Below are 7,943 nucleotides of genomic sequence, written 5' to 3'. Positions count from 1 at the left end.
CTTGAAAGCCAAATTAGAGCGAGAATTAACTTTCCGATTGAAGTAAGAGAACAAGAAGAATGAAGCTACCAGCGGTTAACGGTATTGGATTAATTGAAATGAAGGTTGACAGATTTTTTTGGCTTTCCATCAAATTGAGTAAAGGAAAGGTAACCGCTTATCTAATTTCACACACATACAATTACGGATTAATTAAAAGATTACACAACCCATATATTATGGGTTTCTCATATAAGTGTATATATACATGGGCAAACTCACAGTGTGCCAATATGTGTCTGTATCCAAATATATACATATCCATGTCCAACAGTTAGCAAGTGAGAAATTCTCTTCCATTTCACCATTCCCTTTCCTAGAATTTTTTTAAATATAATTTTTCCATATATTTGAAGCCTACTCTCTGGAGGCATGTAATTCATGCATGCAGTAAACCTGTGTGATATCACAATGTTGGTGTCAGAGAAAACTATAACACCGATGTTATAAAAGATTAATCGTGAGGAGAAAGTTATGCTTCGCATTACTACAAATAAGAAAGTATGATTTCATCTGAAGCTGCAATAAGTCAATATAATTTGTTTTTAAGGTTTTATTTAAAATCCTAAATTTCAACAGGATTACTCAAGAAAAATAACGTTATTCGTATTAAATAATGTTGATGTATTCCCTTTAATTGTTGATTATTTCAAATGTACGTAAAATAGTAAATGGCACTGTACAATGTAGTTTCATGAAGCATTCTTTATAGTTTCCATAAAATTGATAGTCTCCATGGAATATTTTAAGACTGAGGAAGTTCCATATATCATTTTATTGTACTTTCACTTTGTTACTTGCTTGCATGTCATAACTGATGGAAATAAAACTATGTATATTTACACATATGAAAAACATGGATTTTTGTTTACGTTTTCTAGTGAGGAAAAGTTACCAATAATTTTTTCTATATAGGAATATTTTTACAAACCCAAAGTTCTAATCTGTCTTTTCTTTGAAGTTTCACATTTCAGTCTAGGTATGTAATGGAATTGGCTGGGATCATTCTTTGATTTCACTGTTATTTGTGAGTTTCTGATATGCTTTTAGGAATGTATAGAGTTTCAAGCTTGCTTTCTTCTTCTTCATCTACCTTTGGACCTGTATATGCGATGTCTGCAGTAATGTGCAGTGCTATCTGACATACGGTTGCTGAAAGATACAAGCATATATACAATTCATTGTTTCAGTGAAGCTTGAGGAACAGACAAGTAACCTGAGAGATAATTATGGTATGAATGTAAGCAAGCAGTTTATCATAGAGGTACAATAAGGGTGAAAATAAATGTAAAAATACATGCCTCATCCAAAACATGAGGTAGTCAAAATGAAAAATTTAAGTTGGCGTAAAGAACACTTTAAAAGTTCTGATTCTTTCTGGTGAGAGCAAGGAGCTCAGAAACCACGAGAAAGTCCTTCAAAGCTGCATGTTGGATTTGCAGGTCAGGATGGAAAGCCTGGGTCTGGGGGAGGGTGCTAAGGTCCTGGTCAGGTTGAGGTCCTTCTGGGGCTCAGGTGTGTCTCAGCGGGAAAGCTGGGAAGGGGAAACGCATGCTTCACCCCGGCTAGAATGCCACCTCTGCCCACCTAGATGAAATTGCCCCTTCACAGCCCTGTTTCTCCTTCTTGGACAGGCAGGTGGAGGAACTCGGCCACCCTGAATACAAGTGGTAGGAAGAAGTTTGCCTTTCATCACAACATTTACTTCGGAAACAAAGTGATGACTAAGGAGTATTGCATTGGCATCCTCCATGAGGAGTAGAGGGGGTAGTACCTCGGAAGCTGGGCCTGGCGTGAGCCTTCCTGACTCGTCTCCCTCCAGGATACAGGGCGACTGGCTCCACTGCAGTCCAGTGGTTCCAGGGTCATGCAAGTGAAAGCCCGAGTTTCCCGCAGGTCACTGCCTGAGCTTCTTCAGCTGGTTGTCTGACTGTGACGGCCCAGGTTACGGCACGATTGCTGAGGTGGGGCAGCTATGGGGCATCATCGCAAAGGACCTTCTTCAACATTCCTTGGCATCGGAGGAATTGGCTTTGAACCAGAACCTGACCTGTCACGGCCAATTTGCCCAGTCCACCAGATCATCAGCCAGGGCCTGTGGCTCTATATTCTGCAGCACTACCCAAGGGAGTTAGGCCCTCAGAGAGGGAACAGAGAAGAGGCTAGGGAAGCAGCCCAGGGCTGGCGGTTGAGAGGCCTGTGGGTCCTGGAGGTAGGACACACATAGAGAAGCCAAGGCTCAGGGAGGAGACTGCAGTAAGGAAACTCAGGCCATCATGGGCTGGTGGAGAAATGCCCATCAGGGAACTGTGGTACCCACATTTCACGATGGGGGAACCGTAATCTACTTAATAGGCATAAGTAGCTAAGGTCAATGGGTGGGAAGCCAGGATCAAGGGATAGCTGCCTCATCATCCCTTGCTAGCTACTTCCCTGTCCTGAGGCTTGCTTCTACCTGGGGTTCAGTTTGGGCTCAACCAGGGATCTCTCACCCTCCACACAGATGCCCACCTGAGGCCTGTCTAGGTCTGCGTCCTCCCAGAATGACTCTCCCAGGCCTGCTAAGTACCATCTGGATGACACCACGCTCCACTGTTATGCTTGGTTCCCTCCGCCATCCTCATTCACCCACCAACTCCCCACCCCAAAAAAGGCAGGCCACCGCACAGGGAATCTGGAGGATCACACAGGGCTCACAGGGGAGGAAATGTGAAGAGACGGCAAAACAGAACAGGACATTCTGTGTGTTTCCAGAAGGCAATCTGCCTGGATATTAAGGCCCACCTCAGTATTGGTGAGGATACCCAGTGTCTCTTGGCCCTGAGCATGTGCACACAAACACGCACATTTTCGAAATGGCATTGACATCACTACTACCTGAGTCATCCTCAGATTCTATACAACCCCTGTAAAAATATCAATGACATAATCTTCTTTGAAAAACAATCTGGGAATCCCAAATTTGCTATGAAATGGCAGAAGATCCTGAAAACCCAGAGCAATCCAGTAAAAAGCATAAAGCTGGAGCCAACACACTACCTAACTTCATGATATACTACTACAAAACTTTTTGTACCAAAATACAATAGCACTGGCAGAAAAGCAGAGACTAGAGCTCAGGAAAACAATAGGAGCCCAGAACTAAGTCACTACATTTGCAGCTCACCGCCTTTACCCGAAGAAGCAAGAACGCCCAATGCAAAATCAAGTATCTTCTATAAACTAGGTTGGGGAAATCTGAATAGCCACACAAAGGATTTTACAAGTGGATTATTTATCACCAAACTCCAGTGTCAGATCTGAAAGGATAAAAATAGCAGAAGAGATCACAAGGAAGAAACTCCATGGCGTCCGTGTGTTCAATGATGGTCTCAAAGTGACTGCAAGAACACAGTAAACACCATCAAAAACAGAGAATGGAATCATATCAAACTAAAGTGCTTCACCACACCATAGAAAACTCAACATACAGAAGGGGCATCCTACAGGATGGGAGCAATGATTGGATCACCATACATCTGTTAATGGGTGAATAGTCACAGTACATAAGGAACTCCCAACAACTCAATAGCATGAAAACAAATGGGCGAAGGCTGCGAAGACTCATTTGTGAAACTGAGACATAGAGTTGCCCAGAAGACACACTAAAAGGTCCTCAGTATCCCCAATCCATCACAAAAATGCAAATCAAAAACACAATGAGATTTCTTCTCACTTCAGTCAGAATGCATATTATCCGAAAGTCAAACAAAAAAGAAAGAAAAGAAAACCCTAATCTCTGGTGAGGATGCAGAGAAAACGAATTCCCTGCTCACTTTTGGGGAGAATGTAAATTAGTGCTGGCATTAAAGAAGCTTTATGGCTCTTATTTAAGTATAAACAGTCTTCAGAAATCTACAAGTAGAACCACCCACTATATGATCCAGCAAATCAGAATACCCGGGCACGCCCACTAGTACACAGATCAGTATGTTGAAGTGGTGCGTGCACCCATGCAATTATTGCTGCACTCATTACGTTTTTGCTGTAGCCAAAATACGGAAGCAACCTGAGTGTCCCTCCATTGATAAATGGATTAAAAAATGCAGCAAAAACACATATGCGCAATGGAAATATGTTGAATATGGGAATCTGCTGAATGTGTGCATGCCATTCTGTTAAGTGACATAAGCCAGGTATCAGAAAGGAAAATAGCACATGATCTCATTCTTATATGAAATCAAAAAAGCGGACTTCAGAGAAGTAAGACTCCAAAGACTGTGGTGAATAGGGTGCACTGACGAGATGCTGGATGAAGAACTCATACTTCTAGTTATAAAGGAGGAATAGGTTAAAAATATTTTCTTCAGCATGCTCACTATAACTAGTGGTAACATATTCTTTCTCTAAAAATATTTGAATACAGTGCATGCCATGTTTTTTCACAACAAAAATGACAACTATGTGAGGTCACACATATGTTGATTGGCTGGATGTATCCAATGCAGAATGTATATGACCTGTTGAACATCACACCTTAAGTGGTAAATATGTATCATTTCATATGACATTTTTTAATTAAACCTACAATTTTTAAAATGCCTTAACAAAATAAATGCAAATAAAATATTGTATTATAAAGCAGTGCTTTTCTTTTCTAGCAAAGTCTTTTTCATGGCACAGGAAAGAATGCAAGCCTTTTGGTAACTTGAGAAATAAATACATTTGTGTACATGTATATATATAATATATACATGTATATACGTATATAAATGTGCATATATACGTATATACATGTATATACGTATATATGTGTGTATATATGTATTTTTATATATGTGTATATATATATGAAAATCCCTATGAATGCTGATGATGAGTTGAAAGATAGAAATTCCAGGCACAGAGACTATAGTCCATGAATTGAAACCTTCAGTGCATGTTTCAAAACAAGACGTGAGGAGGAGGAAGAAAAAAGTAAAAAACACAAAGCCATGGCAGGTCCATGGGTTACACCTGTCATCCCAGCACTTTGGTAAGCTGAGGTGGGAGGATTGCCTGCACTCAGGAGTTCCAGATGAGCCTGGGGCAACATGGACCCACATTCAAAAAGTAAGTATTTAGTTAATTGGTACATAGCTTGGAGGGGTGGCATGCATCTGTACTGCCAGGTGTGTGAGAGTCTGAGTTGAGAGGATCACATGGGTGTGTGGTGCCTGGGCTGCAGTGGGCTGAGATCGTGGGGCTGCTGTCCAACCTAGAAGACAGAGTAAGAACCATTCTCGGAAAACAAACAAAAAACAGTCACATTAGGTAAATTAAAACTATGTAGTGTGAGGAGAATCAAAATAAACGAAACATCATCAGAGCCTATGCGATCTGATGAAGGAAACCAGCTTTCACATAATAACAGCCCCAGCTGGGGAGAACAATGAGAAAGGGCAGAGAGAACACTGTAAATAATAACACGCCAAATTCCCCAAGTGAGTTAAAAGACATAAAAGTACAAAGAGTGCTTCTTTTCAATTCAATGCCCTTGAATTCAGAATTAGAAAGTAAACCCAGATAGAGAATAGAAAGATAGACGATACAGATGGAGAGTGTGTGTTGGGGAAGTAAGGGAAGGATGAAAGGAGGGGTGTAAAGGAAGGAAAGGAAAAAAGGAAGGGAGAGAGACTGATAGATGTTCAAAGACACAGATACAAAGTCTACAATGGTTGTAGAGATAGGCACGTGCAAATTGCCACAGGGAGTGTGGAAAAATATCGGAACCACGGAGACCTAGGTGGAGTCAGAGAAAATATACAAACTCGCACAGAGAAATAAACATACACAACCAGAAACACACACGTGGTAGTTTAAACATGAAAAGACACCAAGTCCCTGTCGGTACAAATCACAGATGTGCTTCCGAGTTACTGAGGCACAATGCAAATTTGTCAGTGCCCTTAGCATCTGTGGCCCACGTGCACGGATATTCAGTGGAAGAAGTGTTACACAGCCTTTATAATTCAGCACGATCTGTGATAATACCAGAAGAAGGGATCTCATGTGAAATCACTAGACTGAATTGCACGTAGGATTCAAGGAAGAAGCCCAGTCTGCTGCATTCACTTGGTGGGGTGGCAATATGGCTGAGCCACCAACCCATGGCACGCCCATCCATTGTAGACAGTTCCTGGTTTGCTGCCTGCCTTGGAAAAAGCTCCTCCCCTATCACCACTTTAAAACAGGCTAGCTCCAAAACTAGTCCTGGCATCCATTTACGGTCATTTTCTTATCTATTTACCTCCTAGAAAAATCATTGCAAGACCCTTTCCTCAACATTTTCCTATGCATTAAATTTGGGGAAACGCATTTTAAGACGACCTCGTTATAGGCAAGTCCCCAGACGTTTCCTAATCTGAGTTGCGCAGAGTGCACACACCAATCTGTTGCCCCATTGCCACTATACGGATACCGTACTGGACCACAGTGTCTTTGACATGCACACAGTAGGATAGAGGGCAGCTTGAGGGGGCCAAAGAGTTCCGACTGTTTTCAGAATAATTTGCTTAGAAAACGTGTTTCTCCTGTGTTTGTGGGTCAGGGGGACGGTAGTCAGGGAGGACAAGACTCCCGCTCCACAGCTTCAGCTGTCTGCATAGGAGCAGGGACAAAACCGGGCGATAGATTTTCAAAGCTCAACTGCTTTGATACCGAGCAGAAGGGGTAGAATGCATACTGAAGGCACCACAACAGATTCAGGAACTTTGACTGTCAAACCCTCTTCCCTGAAACAACATAGCTCTTCTCACAGAAGCTGTGCTGACAAGAGTCTATACGGGACAGGAATGTTAGCACTCTATTAGCGTGTGGTCAACATGGATGCTCATGTTGGAACTCTTTCATCTGGGAACAGGAAAGAAAGTTCTGCCTCCGACACTGAAATCCTCCTGCCCCATCCTTGACAGAGGCAACCCCTTGTCTTGTGCATAGACACAGGTGTTCCTGGGAAGCAGCCTCCCACTCGCGAATGAAAGCTGTATGTTTTGTCCTCCTGTGTGAGGCTTGCAACACATACTCTACAACTATATTTGCTTTACATTCTAAACCTTAGGCAAAGTATGCTGAAGAGGCCACAGAAAATTAAAGGGCCCTGGGCTCCAGAAACAATCTGCAGTGCCAATCACGAGGGAGAATATAGAGACTCACTAGACTTTGCAAGAGCACAAAATGCACTCGTAGTGTTGTTAGCTACATACGTTATGGGCTTCTCACCTAACATAGAATCTTGGAGAAAAGCTTAACCCAACTAAAGATGTAAACATCCACAAGAGTGTCCATATCCAGGGTCATCAAGTGACAAGAGAGTCCCTGGATGGATTCTCCAACAATCTTATATTCCACTAATCCACGCCCTTTCCCCTCACTTCTGTAAGTTTGTCTTTTCCCGTAGTCATCTATGCCAAAAGTGTATCCTGAATGCCTTCCCACATGCCTCTGTCACCTTTCCCACAGTCCCTCCATACACCTTACATGCCCATTTCTTCTCACGTTGATGTTTCAGAAGTCCTCAGAGGCTGATTGTCCCAGAAAAGGATTATGCATTCATCTTTGAAAGAACATGTGGATTCAACACGAAAGCGAACTTTAAGATTTCCATCATCCTGTGCTTATCTATTGTGTATGATGATACTCAAAATGAAGGATTTTGGAGGTCCCAGCAAACTGGGACCTGGAAACCCAGTAACCCCATTCCTTGAACTATCTCTGCTTCCATAGGATGAAGTCAGCCTCCCACTAAGCTGTCTTTTGCTTTTACCTCCCCCACTCTGTCCTGTAGGAAGAATCCCAACACATCCCACACCCATTCACTCTACAACTTTAGAGGCCCAGCTCCAACGCAGACTGGTAATTTCCATGAAGAGAATAAAGCACGTGGA

The sequence above is a fragment of the Pan troglodytes genome, chromosome Y (genome assembly GCF_028858775.2).
Source record: "Pan troglodytes isolate AG18354 chromosome Y, NHGRI_mPanTro3-v2.0_pri, whole genome shotgun sequence".
Classification (NCBI taxonomy): Eukaryota; Metazoa; Chordata; class Mammalia; order Primates; family Hominidae; genus Pan; species Pan troglodytes.
This window is presented reverse-complemented; position numbering follows the sequence as displayed.